We start from the raw sequence: 18,897 nt of genomic DNA on the forward strand, positions 1-18,897 counted from the left end.
CAGCCGAAAAAACTCGATATCACCTTTACTCCACACACAGAGGAGCTTACAAAGCTCTCCCTCGCACTCCATATGGCAAATCTGACCATAACTCTATCCTGATTTCTGCTTACAAGCAAACACTCAAACAGGAAGTACCAGTGACGAGCTCAGTATGGAAGTGGTCCGATGAAGCGGATACTAAGTGACAGTATTGTTTCACTAGCACAGACTGGAATATGTTCCGGGATTCATCTGAAGGCATTGAGGAGTTTACCACATCAGTCACCGGCTTCATTAATAAGTGCATCAACGACGTCGTCCCCACAATGACTGTACGCACATATCCCAACCAGAAGCCATGAATTACAGGCAACATCCACACTGAGCTAAAGGCTAGAGCTGCTGCTTTCAAGCAGCGGGACACTAATCTGAACGCTTATAAGAAATCGCGCTATGCCCTCAGACGAATCATCAAACAGGCAAAGCGTCAATACAGGACTAAGATTGAATCCTACTACTCCGGCTCTGACACTTGTCGGATTTGGCAGGGCTTGCAAACTATCACAGATTACAAAGAAAAACCCAGCCACGAGATGTCCGCTGACACGAGCCTACCGGACAAGCTAAATGCCTTCTATGCTCACTTTGAGGCTAGCAACACTGAATCATGCATGAGAGCACCAACTGTTCCGGACGAGTGTGTAATCACACTCTCCATAGCTGATGTAAGACCTTTAAACAGGTTAACATTCACAAGGCCAAATGGATTACCAGGATGCACATTCAGAGCATGCGCTTACCAGCTGGCAAGTGTCTTCACTGACATTTTCAACCTATCCTTGACCCAGTCTGTAATACCTACATGTTTCAAGCAGACTAACCTAGTCCCTGTGCACAAGAACGCCAAGGTAACCTGTCTAAATGTCTATCGTCCCGTAGCACTCACATCTGTAGCACAGGAGGTCGGTGGCACCTTAATTGGGGAGGACAGGCTCGTGGTAATGACTGGAGCGGAATTAGTGGAATGGTACCAAATACATCAAACACATGGTTTCCATTCACTCTGTTCCTGCCATTATAATGAGCCGTCCTGTAGCCATAAAATGCTTTGAAAGGCTGGTAATGGCCTACATCAACACCATCACCCAGACACCCTGGACCCACTCCAATTCGCATACCGCCCAACAGATCCACAGATGACGCAATCTCTACTGCACTCAACACTGCCCTTTCCCACCTGGACAAAATGAGCACATACTTGAGAATGCTGTTCATTAACTACAGCTCAGCGTTCAACACCATAGTGCCCTCCAAGCTCATCACTAAGCTAAGGACCCTGGGACTAAACACCTCCCTCTGCAACTGGATCCTGGTCTTCCTGACAGGCCGCCACCAGGTGGTGAAGGTAGGCAACAACACATCCGCCACACTGACCTTCAACACAGGGGCCTTTCAGGGGTGCATGCGCAGTCCCCTCCTGTACTCCATGTTTACCCACAACTGCGTGGCCCGCATGAATCCAACACCTTCATTACTTTTGCCGACTACACAACGGTGGTAGGCCTCATCACCAATGACGATGAGTCAGCCTATAGGGAGGAGGTCAGAGACCTGGCAATGTGCTGCCAGGACAAAAACCTCTCCCTCAACATCAGCAAGACAAAGGAGCTGATCGTGGACTACAGGAAATGGAGGGCCGAGCACGCCCCCATTCACATCGACAGGGCTCTCATGGAGTGGGTCAAGAGCTTTAAGTTCCTCTGTGTCCACATTACTAAGGACCTATCATGGTCCAAACACACGTGAAGAAGGCGTGAAAATAACTCTTCCCCCTCAGGAGGCTGAAAAGTTCTACAGCTTCACTATTAAGAGCATCTTGGCTGGCCGCATCACCGCCTGGCATGGCAACTGCTTTCCATCTGACCATAAGGCGCTACAGAGGGTAGTGTGTACGGCCCAGTACATCATTGTGGACCACTATACCAGGCGGTGTCAGAGGAAGTCCCTAAGAATTGTCAAAGAATCCAGCCACCCAACCCTTAGACTGTTCTCTCTGCTACCGCACAGCAAGCGGTACCGAAGTGTCAAGTCTGGGACCAAAAGGCTCTTGAACAGTTTCTACCCCCAAGCCATGACTGCTGACCAGTTAATCAATCGCTACCCTTTTTAGTTGCATTGACCCCATTTTTATTTGCACTGACTCTCTTGCACCGGCTCTATGCACACTCACTGGACTCTACCAACACACTCACACATATTACACTGACACACATGCATATTTATGCCACGCACACACACACACGCAGGCACACTTTCACACACGCTGCTGGTACTCTGTTTATTATCTATCCTGATTGTCTTGTCATTTTTACCCCTACCTGCATGCACATTACCTCAATTACTTCAACTACCTCGTACCCCTGCACATTGACTCGGTACTGATACTCCTTGTATACTGTTATACACTGAGTGGACACAACATTAATGCAGGAAAACATCCTAATCAGTCAGGTTTCAAGACTGGGCATTCAACTGAGACTGCTCTTCTCTGTGTCACGGAGGCTCTCCGCACTGCTAAAGCTAACTCTCTCTCCTCTGCTCTCATCCTTCTAGACCTATCTGCTGCCTTTGATACTGTGAACCATCAGATCCTCCTCTCCACCCTCTCCGAGTTGGGCATTTCCGGCGCGGCCCACGCTTGGATTGCGTCCTACCTGACAGGTCGCTCCTACCAGGTGGCGTGGCGAGAATCTGTCTCCGCACCATGCACTCTCACCACTGGTGTCCCCCAGGGCTCTGTTCTAGGCCCTCTCCTATTCTCGCTATACACCAAGTCACTTGGCTCTGTCATATCCTCACATGGTCTCTCCTATCATTGCTATGCAGACGACACACAATTAATCTTCTCCTTTCCCCCTTCTGATAACCAGGCGGCGAATCGCATCTCTGCATGTCTGTCAGACATATCAGTGTGGATGACGGATCACCACCTCAAGCTGAACCTCGGCAAGAAGGACTGCCCGTTCCATGATCTCGCCATCACGGTTGACAACTCCCTTGTGTCCTCCTCCCAGAGTGCTAAGAACCTTGGCGTGATCCTGGACAACACCCTGTCGTTCTCCACTAACATCAAGGCGGTGACCCGATCCTGTAGGTTCATGCTCTACAACATTCGCAGAGTACGACCCTGCCTCACACAGGAAGCGGCGCAGGTCCTAATCCAGGCACTTGTCATCTCCCGTCTGGATTACTGCAACTCGCTGTTGGCTGGGCTCCCTGCCTGTGCCATTAAACCCCTACAACTCATCCAAAACGCCGCAGCCTGTCTGGTGTTCAACCTTCCCAAGTTCTCTCACGTCACCCCGCTCCTCCGCTCTCTCCACTGGCTTCCAGTTGAAGCTCGCATCCGCTACAAGACCATGGTGATTGCCTACGGAGCTGTGAAGGGAACGGCACCTCCATACCTTCAGGCTCTGATCAGGCCCTACACCCAAACAAGGGCACTGCGTTCATCCACCTCTGGCCTGCTGGCCCCCCTACCTCTGAGGAAGCACAGTTCCCGCTCAGCCCAGTCAAAACTGTTCGCTGCTCTGGCACCCCAATGGTGGAACAAGCTCCCTCACGACGCCAGGACAGCGGAGTCAATCACCACCTTCCGGAGACACCTGAAACCCCACCTCTTTAAGGAATACCTAGGATAGGATAAAGTAATCCTTCTAACCCCCCCTTAAAAGATTTAGATGCACTATTGTAAAGTGGTTGTTCCACTGGATATCATAAGGTGAATGCACCAATTTGTAAGTCGCTCTGGATAAGAGCTTCTGCTAAATGACTTAAATGTAAAATGTAAACATTAGGAACTGGTCTTTCCATTACATAGACTAACCAGGTGAATCCAGGTGAAAATATGATCCCTTATTGATGTCACTTGTTAAATCCACTTTAATCCGTGTAGATGAAGGGAAGGAGAACTGTTAAAGAAGGATTTTTAAGCCTTGAGACAATTGAGACATGGTTTGTGTGCCATTTAAAGTGTGAATGGGCAAGACAAAAGATTCAATTGCCTTTGAGCGGGGAATGGTAGTAGGTGCCAGGCAGACCGGTTTGAGTGTGTCAAGAACTGCAATGCTGCTGGGTTTTTCATACTTAACCATTTCCTGTGTGTATAAAGAATGGTCCACCACCCAAAGGATATCCAGCCAACTTAAAACTACTGTGGGAAGCATTGGAGTCAACATGCATCCCTGTGGAATGCTTTCGACACCTTGTGGAATCCATTCCCTGACGAATTGAGGCTGTTCTGAGTGCAAGAAGGGGTACAAAGCAGTATTGGGAAGGTGTTCCTAATGTTTTGTACACTCAGTGTAGTCTCTTTATTGTACCTTTTTCCTTTTTTTCTTATTTTTTTTTACTCTGCATTGTTGGGAAAGGGCTTGTAAGTAAGCATTTCATGGTAAAGTCTACACCTGTTGTATTCGGCGCATTTGACAAATAAAATGTTATTTAATTTTGCTTTGATAGCATTCCAATTTGTTCTGTGTTTTGGTTGATTCTTTTCAGTGTGTCAAATAGTTATAATTTAGCTTTCTCAATATTTGGTTGGGTTTAATTGTGTTGCTGTCCTAGGGCTCTGTGGGGTCTGTTTGTGTTTGTGAACAGAGCCCCAGAGTCAGCTGGCTGTGGGGACTCTTCTCAAGGTTAATCTCTCTGGAGGTGAAGGCTTTGTGGTGGAATGTGTGGGCATCGCATGTGGTGGAATGTGTGGGTTTTGCGTTGTACACAAAGTATATTTTTGCAGAATTCTGCATGCAGTCTCAATTAGCTGTTTGTCCCTTGTCCCATTTTGTGAATTCTTGGTTGGCGAGTGGACCTCAGACCTCACAACCATAGAAGGCAATGGGTTCTATAAATGTTTGAAGTATTTTTAGCTAGATTCTCGTGTCAAGTTTTATGTTCCCTTAATGGCATAGAAGGCCCTTAGATCATTCACAGCCTTGTGGTAGTTACCTGTGGTGTTGATGTTTAGGCCGTGGTAGGTATAATTCTTTGTGTCCTCTAGGGCAATGAAGTCTAGATAGAATTTCTATTTGTTGTCCTGGCAACCATACCTTTTTTGGAACACCATTATTTGATATTTACTGTCAGGGCCCAGGTCTGACAGAATCTGTGTAGAAGATCTAGGTGCTGCTGTAGGCCATCCTTGGTTGGGGACAGAAGCAAACAGTAGACATTTGATTTCCGAGTTCTCTCTCTCTCTCTCTCTCTCGCAATCAGTGCTCACTGTGACCAATAAAACTGATTGAATTAGAGGTGTGAATGTTTAAATGTTTAAATTAAATTGGGATCATAAACATTTAGAAAGAAATCCCTAACTGAAAAACAGAGATTCTTGTGTTGTTCTTTTCTCCGCAAAATTCAAATCAATAACAAAACTACCACTAACTGTTATCACAAAACTACCACTAACTGTTACAGTGATGCTTGTACGAACTCGAACCCAGTCGCAGAGAAACACAGCAAGCAGAGGTAAAGGTAAATTCAGCTCTTTACTTAGTCTTGACAAAAACAAGGCAACAGCACAAGAGTGTACTAAGCAAAACACAAGACCAAAGCACAGATACAAGCAACTGAGGAACCTAAATAGCAAGGCAACCAGGTGAACAGAGAAGGTCATCAAAACCAGGTGAAACCAATAAGTAATAATTAGGGTAACCTGGAAACTAGAACACAAGGCAAGGGCACCCTCCAGCGGTAATCCAAGGGAACAACAATCAAATAAACATAACCTGTGACAGGACCCCCCCCCCAACGGCTTCTGACGTTCTACTAGGGGTAGCAGAGTGGCGACGAACTCCCGATTGAGTCCTGGATCCAGAATGTCCCAAGCAGGAACCAAGGATCGCTCCTCAGGACCGTAACCCTCCCAGTCCATGAGATACTGAGTCCCATGCCGGAACTGGCGACTAGAGAGGATGCGTCGCACAGTGTAGGCTGGCTGTCCCTCTATCATGCGAGGCGGAGGTGGAGGCCGAGTGGCCGGAACCAGAGGACTGAACACCACAGGCTTGAGTCTGGAGATGTGGAAGTTGGGATGAATCCTCATGGACCGGGGAAGACGAAGGCGATAGGCCACTGGATTGATGCGCCGTAGAACTTTGAATGGCCCAACATACCGGGGTGCCAACTTAGATTCCTCGCATAGGGGCAGATCCCTAGTAGACAACCAGACCATCTGGCCTGGACGCAGGAGAGGGTGAGAACGGCGATGACGGTTGGCTGGTCATTGAGCTCGAGCAGAGGACCTCAGGATCGCTGACCGAGCCCTCTTCCAGGTCCGGCGGCAATGAGAGATGAGACGTTCAGCGGATGGAACCGCCACTTCAATCTCCTGATCTGGAAACAGAGGAGGCTGGTACCCGTACAACACCTGGAATGGTGACAGGCCGGTGGAGGAACACTGGACAGTGTTGTGTGCATACTCCACCCAGGGAAGATGCTGTCTCCAAGTGGCGGGGTTGGCAGACACACAGCACTGTAAGGCGGTCTCCAGATCCTTGTTCACCCACTCTGTTTGGCCGTTGGACTGAGGGTGATAGCCCGAAGACAAACTGGCTGATGTCCCCAGAAGGGTACAGAACGCCCTCCAGAATCTGGAGGCAAACTGGGGCCCCCAGTCGGAAACGATGTCCAGAGGAAGTCCGTGAAGGCGGAAAACATGCTGAATGACTAGCTGAGCAGTCTCACGGGCAGATGGAAGCTTAGGCAGCGGAATGAAATGTGCCGTCTTGGAAAAGCGGTCCACAATGACCAGGATGACAGTGTGGCCCTCTGAGGATGGAAGACCCATGATGAAATCCATAGAGAGATGAGACCAGGGTCGAGAAGGTGTTGGCAGCGGATGAAGAAGCCCCAGAGGCTGCTGACGAGGAGTCTTGTTCCCGGGCGCATGTCGAACAGGCAGCCACGAAAGTCTGTGTCCACCTCTGCCAAGGGCCACCAAAACCTCCTCCTCAAAAACTCTAGCGTTTGCTGCCCTCCCGGATGAGGGGTGAGATGCGACGAGTGAGCCCACTGTACCTTGACCGTGCCCCAGGAGGAACAAAAAGTATGTTAGAAGGACAGCCGTCAGGAACTGCCTCCCTACCTTGAGCCTCCTTCACTACAGTCTCTATACCCCAGGACACCGGCACGAGGATGAGCAACTTGGGGATGATGGATCCAAGTGGCCGATCCTCACTGGAGCTGGGGAACTGGCGAGACAGGGCATCCGGCTTCACGTTCTTAGACCCCGGGTGGTAAGATAACATGAATCTGAACCGAGTGAAGAAAAGAGCCCAGCATGCCTGTCGGAGATTGAGGCGTTTATCCTCCTGGATGTAGGCCAGGTTCTTGTGGTCCGTCTAAACCGTAAAAGGATGTTCCGAACCCTCCAACCAGTGACGCCACTCCTCCAAAGCCAGTTTGACTGCAAGCAGCTCCCGATTGCCAACATCATAGTTCCTCTTCGCTGGAGTGAGACGTCTGGAGAAAAAGGCACAGGCGTGAAGCTTTTGGTCTTTAGCTGAGTGCTGAGACAGAACCGCACCCACGCCAACATCAGAGGCATCCACCTCTACCACGAAGGCAAGAGAAGGATCCTCATGAACTAGAATGGGTGCAGAAAAAATAACATTTCTGGTCCTGGAACGCCCTCTCAGCAGCAGAGGTCCCGCTTACATGCCCAGCCTTACATGCCCTTGGTGAGCGCTGTCAATGGCGCAGCCACAGAACTAAAGTCTCTCACAAATCTCCGGTAGAAGTTAGCAAAACCCCAAAAATGCTGGACTTGCTTGACAGTGCTGGGCCACGGCCAGTTGACCACCGCTTCTACCTTTTGGGAGTCCATCCGTACACAGCCTTGAGACACAATGTACCCCAGGAAGGAGATCTGAGGAACGTGAAACTCACACTTTTCACATACAAGTGGTGAGAGAGGAGTGTTTGAAGGACCTGGCAAACATGTTGGACTTGTTCAAGCATGGACCTGGAGAAGATGAGGATGTCATCCAGGTATACAAACACGAACTGGTGAAGGAAGTCGCGCAGCACGTCATTAACCAGGGCCTGGAAAATGGCTGGAGCATTAGTAAGTCCAATTTTTTTTTTATAAACAAGTACCTAACTGTTGCTAGCAGCAGCGTAGGCCCCCAACAACAGACATTAGATAGGAATCTTCACGCGAAAGAAGTGCCAATTACAGAAATGATTGCAGTTGATATACAGCCATTGTCACTGGTAAAGGATGTCGGCTTCAATGCCCTGATGGCATATCTAGAACCAGACTTCAAGATGCCATGTTGAAAAACTGTGATGGTCTGGTTTGTACAATGATTGCTCTGCAAATACAAAGCGCAAGCTCTCAATCACCCATTGGGGCGTTAACAACATATTGTGGGATGTCTATGAACACACATCACTGCAACAAGTCATCACACTGATGAGAAGTGGGACATGAAGTCCCATGTACTGACAATTGAGAACATGGAAGAGAGGGACACAGCAGAGAACCTAAAAATGGCATTAACTACCATCGTTGTTGAGTGGGTGGTAGACAGCAGTAAGGTAGGCTTGAGTAGATGCCATGGTAGCCTTGAGTAGATTCCTTCTGGTAGTCTGCAGTAGATAGAACTGTATTGCCACCTAGTGGTCATACACAGCCCCATAACTGCATTAAGAATTCACATGTCATTTTATTATTTCTTTCTTATTGTTTAAACATTTAAATGATAAAAAAATTTCTGTATATTAAACGTAAAGATTCATTTTTTTGTCACATCCCTAGACTGAATCAGCCTCCAGAGGAAGGTCTCATGATGGATCGACTACACTGGGCCGCGGTAGGAATGTGGTAATGATGTTAACTTTAATCTAGATGCTGAACCAGGAACAGCTCACATTCTGCTCTAGCCGGGGTCATGTTCATCAGGCACCAAACTGAAGAAAATGGAAGGCACTGTCTGGATTTGTCCAATAACAAACACCCATTTGTGGTGGTGGTGATTACTAACTTCAAGACGTGGTTATGATGAGGATGACTTTACGGCTGGTAATTGGTAATTACTTTAAATCAAAATGTATCAAATGTGTGTGTGAGGTCTCCCGGGCTTGTGCTGATAAAGCATCTTCAGTACTCTCCCTTTCTACTCTTCCTCCTCATCCTCCTCCAAAAAAGTCCTCAGTGCTCTCCTCCTTCTAAACCTCGTCCTCAGGCTAAGACAAAGCCGGTGGACGAAACTCCTTCCTAACACGTACTGTTTAGTCATCGCTGTTAGATCTAGTCAATCTGTAAAGTGACACATGTGAAATGGGGTCTCCTCCCAGGCTGATTAAGCATCTTCTGTCCTCTCCTCTCCTCTATTAGTACTGCTTAGTAATCACTGCTAGACATTATCCATTGAGCGAATATCAAGATGTCGCTTTACCGTAGTTTCCCTAAAAAAGTTTTCCCAAAAAATTGGTCCCTGGTTCTCGAGTTCTTCAGAGCACCCTGCGGACATTATAGGATTTCCACCATGTTCCGTGTTCCAGAACTTCCATTCTCATTTACATAATCGAAGGTGCATCCAAAACACACGATAAGCATGATTTGCACACATTCATACACTGATGAATAATGGGATGAAGTGCTACACTGCACGACACACACATGCACACACACACGCTCATTATTTACATCAGTCATTCTTTACATTTAATCTTTGATATATATAGTTATTAGAGTGGTGCGAGTCATACAACCCAATCTCTGCAAACCTCACTGCCAGAAAGCAAGCACTCCCATTCACAATCTTCTCGCAAAGTACAAATTGTTCTGTCATATTTTGCGAGATGCTCTGTGGCCCAGCCAAAGACTCCCTCAGCCTGTAAGTTCCACTCGGCCTTCTGTACCTTAAAGCTTTTACCCTGATTAAAACGAATGGACCAGATCCCTCCCTCCTGCTTTGCTTCTGCAGAGTTAAACGAGTGTGGAACCATCCATTTTCCTGTCCCACTTCACCCCTTCATAGACACCTCTCTGTTCCCCACTCCCCCTTTCTTTCTCTCTCTCTATTTCTTTCTCTCTCTTTCTCCCTGCTCACACGTTTTGGAGTGTCAATCTGTCATATCAGGCTCACTGGAACAAATGTGCTGTGAGACTTGGATCAAAATGCTGCCTGTTCACAAACACACATGCACGCACACACGCAGGTACACACGCATGGAAACACACACACGCACGGAAACGCACGCACGCACGGAAACACACACACTCACGGAAAAACACACACACACACACACACACACACACACACACACACTGGTTGGCAGAGCAAGCAGGCAGCAATGAGAGTCATAGAAGCAATCAGAGAGCAACTAACAGTTGAGCTACACATGGACTCTTGGAAATATTCTCTGCTAAACTTTCACACCTCTCTCTCTGTGTACCCTGCCTGACCATCTCTGTCTCCATCTCTCTCTCTCTTGTTTTTTGTCTGTCTCTGTCTGTCTGTTTCTCTCTCGCTCTCTCCCCCACACACACACACACACACACACACACACACACACACACACACACACTGTTCTCAAAAAGAAAAAAAAATTATCTTCTTGTGCAACCCTCCCTCTATGTTACACAAAACGCAGTAATGCATGAATGACTCAACCGTGTGGGTGAGCACTATGTCTTACGCCATATTGTACTGTGAACCAAGCAGCGTTGAAGTGGAGTGGTCGGCTGTATACTGCTCTGTTCAGCTCGCTCCGTATTGTCAAAGACTTTATTTATATACCAATCAATAACACATTATTCAGCCGAGGCAGGAAGATTCAGCTGCTGACACACTATGGGTGCCCTACACTTCTAGAGCCTTTGATCAGTATTCTGTTCTGGAACACATGGGAGCATAATTAACATTATAGATTGCAGTTGTCCTCTAGCTGCACACTTATACTTCAACTCTCCCACACAAACTAATCAGAACCCCGACTACTCACTTACATTTTGAGTTGTATTACCTTTTCTAACCTTGTCCGGCCGATTTAAAGTTAAAAGAACATTCCGTCCATATTTATCATTATCAATTTGCGGAGGGAGGCATGTCCCAAACATTCTCTATGTAGCCTATACTTTGAAAGTCAAAAGGCTTCTCTTGAACTTCTACACTCTTGGGGGGAAAAAGTACTCTCTGGAACCTTAAAGGTTTCTTCTGGTGTCCCCATAGGAGAACCCTTTGAAGAACCGTTTAGGGTTCCAGGTAGAACTCGTTTGGGTTCCTTCTTGAACCCTTTCCACAGAGGATTCAACATGGAACCCACTAGGGGCATCCTATGGGGACAGCCGAAGAACCCCTATGGAACCCTTTTTTTGATGAGTGTATGAAGTAGCCTGAGGTTCCCCTCTATCTCTGTGTAACCTGAACACTTTGTCCTACCTTGCCAAAACAACCTATTAAAATGTTAATGGTGCCGACCACACCTCATTGACCTGCATTGCAATGACACGCTACTTGACTTTGCAATGAGGGTTCTCGCCTTGAGCCATAGTCAATGAAGGTTGACACTGACAGACTTACAGACATCTCTCTATTTCTACAATACACCATCCAGGCCAGGGGGGCCGAACTCATCTGGCCTTGCAGACAGGGTTGTTGGGTTGGGTTCAAATCCATTTATATTTGAGTCAATTCAGGAAGTAAACTGAAATTCCAATTCCAAATTGTTGTCATAGAGAACCATTGGTGAGAATTGGAATTTCAGTTTACTTCCTGAATTAACGGAATTGAAATGGAATTAACTTCAACCGTGTTCTACTGTTCCTGCTTGCCGAAGAGAGGGTCCAAGTCCTAGTTGAAACCGATAAAGCCTTGTTCACAGCTATATTGACTGTTGTTTTTGTAATATATCATTAACCACTAGGGCTATTATACTGTCACACTGCACGTGCCGGGAAACTGACCCTCTTAAACTTGGTTAAGCTTCTCTAGTGTCCGTGAATTATTTACTCTGAAAATGTTGAACCTAACAAGGTCATGCAAGTTACTTGTTTCTGTTGATGTCAAAAACAACATAAAAAAATGTAAAGTAAATTATATGGGGAGATATTTGCCCAAGTAATATCACTGGCCTACATTAGCCTATGTTTGTTGAGACCTCTGCCTTATATCCATAACTGAACACATAACACAGAACATAGAACACATAAGCAGGGTTTGGAACTGGTTCAGGGAACAGAACCGAAAACCGGAAAATAAGTACATTTGGTAACACTTCCTTTTAATTACATGTGTAATTACACTAAAACAAGTATTGTAGTTAACGTAACGACTCATAGTTACTTCAGTGATAATGCCCTCGAAGCCGGTGTTTAGAGGATGTATTGGCATGGGTGTTGCTCATTGAGGGCCGGCAAACTGTGCCAATATATCCTCTAAACACTGGCTTGGAGGGCATGATCACTTTGCCAACACATTCAAATAATGTTTGACATATTTTTATTAAAAACTTTATTTTGATGTATTTACTCATACTATTCCATCCTTCCAGAAGATATAGTCCCGACACAAATCTAACGTTGCCAGAGACGTGACCCAGTCGTTCATTCTTTTTGTTCTGTATATATGGACGCGACACTGTCTTTTTTTTCTAAATGTTCCATTGCCATACTCGCTGGCAACATTCTTATATCTTGCTTGCTAGCTAGCCAACTACGGCAAACTTACAGTCCCGTCAAAAAGTGCAGCCAGAATAACAGCAAAGTAGCTGCATTTGCATTTGTTTAAGATGTTTTCTAGTGATATTTAATTGGATACATCCATAACAATGAGTTAATGAGGTGCGATTTCGCCTGGCATAGAAAATGTGCACACTCGTCAGGACACTGTTGTTCAGAGGAGCTAGCCAACAACACAGCTAACATAATCACTTCAAACTGAAGTTTCATTTGACCTTTTTTGAATTGGCATTTCTTTGTATATATCCATAAAAATGATGCTAGCTGATTCATGATTTTGACTGGCTGAGAAACGCTACCTGTCTGTCTCGTCCCGACTCCAGACATGGTCATTACTATGGGACAACTGGAGATTGAATTTTAATATTTAAACAATGTTGCAAATGTCAGAGAGACAGACAGCAAGGTTTATACAAATCTCCGCTGTTGAAGTCTAAAAGAATGTGAGATAATGTCTAGATGCTTTTTATAGTGGAGATCAAGTTTATAAATTGCCTGGCTGGGCTGATGAGACAGTGGATTGTGCAGTGAGATTGAACAGAGTAAATAGGCATTTTAACATAGATTTAGCCGGTGGTAACTTGTTGAATAGACACCGGCTGGAATGCGGTTTTAACCAATCAGCATTTAGGATTAGACCCACCCGTTGTATAAAATGTGATAACAACATGTAATTGGTAGTAATTACAGAAGTGTAACAATGAATGCTTGTTACCATGGTTGTTACAAATGGGTAGGCTGTGACAAAGGTTTGGATCCCATGTGGATGCACTGCGTGTCTGAGAGATCATCGCCTATGCTCAATAAACTCTAAATACTAAACCATGAATGTGCACTGTTCAAAATATATCTACAGTCAGCATTGTTGCTAGCACTTGCCCCCAAAATAAAGGGTTAACTTGGTTGAGCTGACGAAAACCGATCTAATACAAGTGTCATCCCAGATAAGGAATAAGACACTATTTCAAAGCACATGTAATGTTTGCCTAAGTACAATGTAATTACTAGTTGTTACACTTCATTTTAACTAGCTAAAACCTGCGTATCTCGAGGGGTACTTACTTGTAACTAATGTGTACCTTTACAGTACATTACCCATTTTGACAACCTGGCCCTCAATTTAAACCTTGTGGATGCGAGATCCAAGTGGGAGAATAAATATACTAGTACACCACAGAGTACATGTAATATCTGCATAAGTACAATGTTATTACTAGGTGTTATACAGGATTTGTCTATTTATAATGAAGTGTATATTGAGGGGTACCTACTTTAATTATAATGTACTGATAGCCAGTGGTGGAAAAAGTACCCAATTGTCATACTTGAGTAAAAAATTCAAGATACCTTAATAGAAAATTACTGAAGTAAACGTAGAAATAATTTCACATTCCTTATATTAAGCAAACCAGATGGCACAATACAAAAAACATTTTTATGGATAGCCTCCAACACTCAAACATAATTTACAAACAAAGCATCTGTTTAGTGATTCCGCCAGGTCAGAGGCAGTAGGGACGACCAGGGATGTTCTCTTGATAAGGGTGTGAATTGGACCATTTCCCTGTCGTGCTAAGCATTCAAAATGTAATGAGTACTTTTGGGAAAATGTATTAAGTAAAAATGACATTATTTTCTTTAGAACTGTAGTGGAGTAAAAGTAAAAGTAATAAAGTAAGGTACAAAAGACCCCACTTAATTAGTACTTTAAAGTATTTTTACTATCAAACTTTTGTATTATTTCAGCCAGTTGTTTTAAAATTGGTGCTCATGAGCCAAAAGGGATCCCGTTTTTTGTGTACTATGTCATCCCTTTTGTATGATATGTTACGTCCTGCAAAACAAACTTTTTTTGTTGTTTTTGTGTTCAATTCGTATGATATCGTTATGCTTAAGATCCTGGCGTCCATCTTTAAGTACTGGTACTTTAGTTTACACCCCTGTTGATATCACAGGGTTTGTGCAAGCTGAAATATGGTGTGTTTGGATGCTATGTTACCGCCCACTGATCCCTCTGCTTTTGTGCCACTGGACTGTGGATCGTCGTCGGAGGCTCCGGACTGCGGGCCGCCGCTGGAGGCTCCGGGCTGCGGGCCGCCGCTGGAGGCTCCGGGCTGCGGGCCGCCGCTGGAGGCTCCGGGCTGCGGGCCGCCGCTGGAGGCTCCGGGCTGCGGGCCGCCGCTGGAGGCTCCGGGCTGCGGGCCGCCGCTGGAGGCTCCGGGCTGCGGAACGCCGCTGGAGGCTCCGGGCTGCGGAACGCCGCTGGAGGTTCCGGACTGGGGAACGTCGCTGGAGGTTCCGGACTGGGGAACGTCGCTGAAGGTTCCGGACTGGGGAACGTCGCTGAAGGTTCCGGACTGGGGAACGTCGCTGAAGGTTCCGGACTGGGGGCCGTCTCTGGAGGTTCCGGAATGTGGGCCGTCTCTGGAGGTTCCGGAATGTGGGCCGTCTCAGGAGGTTCCGGACTGTGGGCCGTCGCTGGAGGTTCCGGACTGTGGGCCGTCGCTGGAGGTTCCGGACTGTGGGCCGTCGCTGGAGGTTCCGGACTGTGGGCCGTCGCTGGAGGTTCCGGACTGTGGGCCGTCGCTGGAGGTTCCGGACCGTGGGCCGTCGCTGCAGGCTCCATGCCGTGGATCATCACTGCAGGCTCCGCGCCATGGATCACCACTGGAGGCTTTGTGCCATGGATCATCCCTACAGGCTCCGGGCCATGGATCTTCCCTACAGGCTTCTTGCCATGGGTTATCACTGGAGGCTCCGGGCCATCGATTATCACTGGAGGCTTCGTGTCATGGATCATCACTGGAGGCTTCGTGCCATGGATCATCACTGGAGGCTTTGGACCATGGATCATCACTGGAGGCTTCTTACGTGGAGCCGGAACAGGTCTCACCGGACTGGGGAATGTTGCTGGAGGCTCTGGACTGGGAACTGTCGCCGGAAGCTCTGGACTGGGAACTGTCGCCGGAGGCCTGATGTGAGGGGCTGGCACAGGTGGTGCCAGACTGCATCCTAAACCAACTCAACAACTCTCCCATATCTATTTTCTCCTGGATTGGCTCTGGTTCCCTCCTCGGCTCCGTCGACTGCTCCATGTGCCCCCCCCAATTTTTTTTTGGGGGGGTTTCTGTGGCCTTCCTTCCTGACTTCGTAGCTGTCCCTCCTTCGCTGCTTCCGCCTGCTTCCCTGGCAGGCTCTTGTCTCCTGCCACTATTCCTTCCAAAGTCCAGGATATACTCCTCCTAATCTCCTCAAACGTCCACTGGTCCATACCACGCTGCTTGGTCATAATGTGTTGGGATCTTCTGTGATGATCGTCGTAAGGAGAAGACCAAGGTGCAGCGTGGTAAGTGTTCATATTTCTATTTTATTTTACTCAGAACACTAAATCAAAATAATGAAAAACGAACGTCACATTCTGCAGGCTTACTGAGCTGTACAAAAACAAGATCCCACGCTGAAGGAGGGAAAAGGGCTGCCTAAGTATGATTCCCAATCAGAGACAACGATAGACAGCTGCCTTTGATTGGAAACCATACTAGGCCAATCAAAGGAAAAAAACAACATAGAAATATAACACATAGAATGCCCACCCCACACCCTGACCTAACAAAATGGAGAAATAAAACATCTCTCTCAGGTCGGGGCGTGACAAAAGTAACATTCTGCAAAGAGCTTATAAAGGGCTCTGGAGTCTGATTCCCAGCCAAGGTCAAGCTTTTGTTTCAAATTCATGGAAGCTTATGAGTGCAATGGCAAAAAAGTTTCACAAACTGTTCACATCCCAAAAATTGTTTAAATTGTTAAATAATTTAACGGTGTCAGTTCAGGTTGGCCTTTGCGCTTCAGCAAACAAAGGAAAGGAGGGGTACTCAACAACAATGACAAAAATCATGATAATGGCTTACCAAGAAAAACTAATTTGAGGTAAAAAGGAGTTGGAGCACATAACAAAAAAAGGCAGAAATTTATGTATTTTTGCTCACTTTAATCCAGTACAGGATGCAAACAGGTGACTGACATTTCGATGTCAAGCTGACATCTTCCTCAGAGTGACCTGACCATTGCACTTACAGGCTCCTATTTATAGCCAAGTGGGCCATTGAGACACAACAATATAAAACAAAATTGTAATAATAATATTGTATGTTTCTAGGTAAAAGGCAATTTATAGCACAACGTTTGTTCTATGGCTACAAAGCACAGGGAGGAAGGTGCTTTGTAAACATAGAGCACGTCCAAATTTCACCAGGAGGAACACTGTGGATTCAAAGGGACTAAACAATGATTTTTCACTGTCTTCGTTTCTATAGTGTTGTTGCCATGAATTTTTGGTTCTCTGTGTCTCCGGATCCACAGACACCCATATTTCATTCGGAAAGTATTCAGACACCTTGACTTTTTCCAAATTTTGTTACAGCCTTATTCTAAAATGGATTAAATAAATACAAAATCTAATCAATCTATGCAGGATACCCCATAATGACAAAGTGAAAACAGATTTTTAGACATTTTTACAAATGTATAACAACGAAATAAATACCTTATTTACATAAGTATTCAGACCCTTTGCTATGAGACTCAAAATTGAGCTCAGGTGCATCCTGTTTCCATTGATCATCTTGAGATTTTTCTAGAACATGATTGGAGTTCACCTGTGGTAAATTCAATTGACTGGACATGATTTGGAAGGGTCTATATAAGGTCCCACAGTTGACAGTGCATGTCAGAGAAAAAACCATGCCATGAGGGCGAAGGTATTGTCTGTAGAGCTCCGAGACAGAATTGTGTCGAGGCACAGATCTGGGGAAGGGTACCAAAACATTTCTGCAGCGTTGAAGGTCCCCAAGAACACAGTGGCCTCCATCATTCTTAAATGGAAGAAGTTTGTAACCACCAAGACACTTCCTAGAGCTGGCCGCCTGGTCAAACTGAGCAATCGGGGGAGAAGGCCTTGGTCTTGGGGGGTGACCAAGATCTGATGGTCTGACAGAGCTCTAGAGTTCCTCTGTGGAGATGGGAGAACCTTCCAGAAGGACAGCAATCTCTGCAGCACTCCACCAATCAGGCCTTCATTGTAGAGTGGCCAGACGGAAACCACTCCTGTAAAAGGCACATGACAGCCCGAAGGGAGTTTGCCAAAAGGCACCTAAAGACTCTCAGACCATGAGAAACAAGATTATTTGGTTTGATGGAACCAAGATTGAACTCTTTGGACTGAATGCCAAGCGTTACGCCTGGAGGAAACCTGGCACCATCCCTATGGTGAAGCATGGTGGTGGCAGTATCATGCTGTGGGGGTGTTTTTCAGCGGCAGGGACTAGGAGACTTGTCAGGATTGAGGCAAAGATGAACGTAGCAAAGTAGAGAGAGATCCTTGATGAAAGCCTGTTTCAGAGCGATCAGGACCCCAGACTGGGGTGAAGGTTCACCTTCCAACAGGACAACGACCCTAAGCACACAGCCAAGATAACGCAGGAGTGACTTCGGGACAAGTCTCTGAATGACCTTGAGTGGCCTATCCAGTCAAACCCGATCGAACATCTCTGGAGAGACCTGAAAATAGCTGTGCAGCAACGCTCCCTATCCAACCTGACAGAGCTTGAGAGGATCTGCAGAGAAGAATGGGAGAAACTCCCCAAATACAGGTGCGCCAAGCTTTTAGCATCATACCCAAGAAGTCTCAAGGCTGTAATTAATGCCAAAGGTGCTTCAACTAAGTTCTGAGTAAAGGGTCTGAATACTTATATAAATGTGATATTTATTTTATATAAATTAGCAACCAAAAATACAAACTATTTTTGCTTTGTCCTTATTGTGTGTAGATTGATGAGAAAAAAAAACAATCGCATCAATTTTAGAATAAGGCTATAACCTAACAAAATGTGGAAAATGTCAAGGGGTCTGAATACTTTCCAAAGGCACTGTATGCACATAATGTGACATATTAAGCAATTTTCGGGGACCACCTTTTGTATACAAAAGTACCGGAGAATCTCTTTAATAATAAACAACCATTCATAAGGATGATCGTCAACATAAATACAATGCACGTGACCAATAGGGCCTGACCATTAGGGCTTGACCTATAGCCTATCATAATGACATCTATAAATTGGTTATAACACTTGACAGCAAAATGGAACCGGAGGACGTGAATTTGTTTT

The 18,897-nt window shown here is 46.0% G+C and overlaps 1 protein-coding gene across 3 annotated transcripts in view; it reads right to left on the reverse strand.

The window, feature by feature from the left end:
* The window catches only part of LOC106567019 (vasopressin V2 receptor), a 55,530-nt gene that overhangs the window by 33,627 nt on the left and 3,006 nt on the right, over positions 1-18,897 (reverse strand). The window lies entirely within an intron of this gene.

The sequence above is a fragment of the Salmo salar genome, chromosome ssa13 (assembly GCF_905237065.1).
Source record: "Salmo salar chromosome ssa13, Ssal_v3.1, whole genome shotgun sequence".
Classification (NCBI taxonomy): domain Eukaryota; kingdom Metazoa; phylum Chordata; class Actinopteri; order Salmoniformes; family Salmonidae; genus Salmo; species Salmo salar.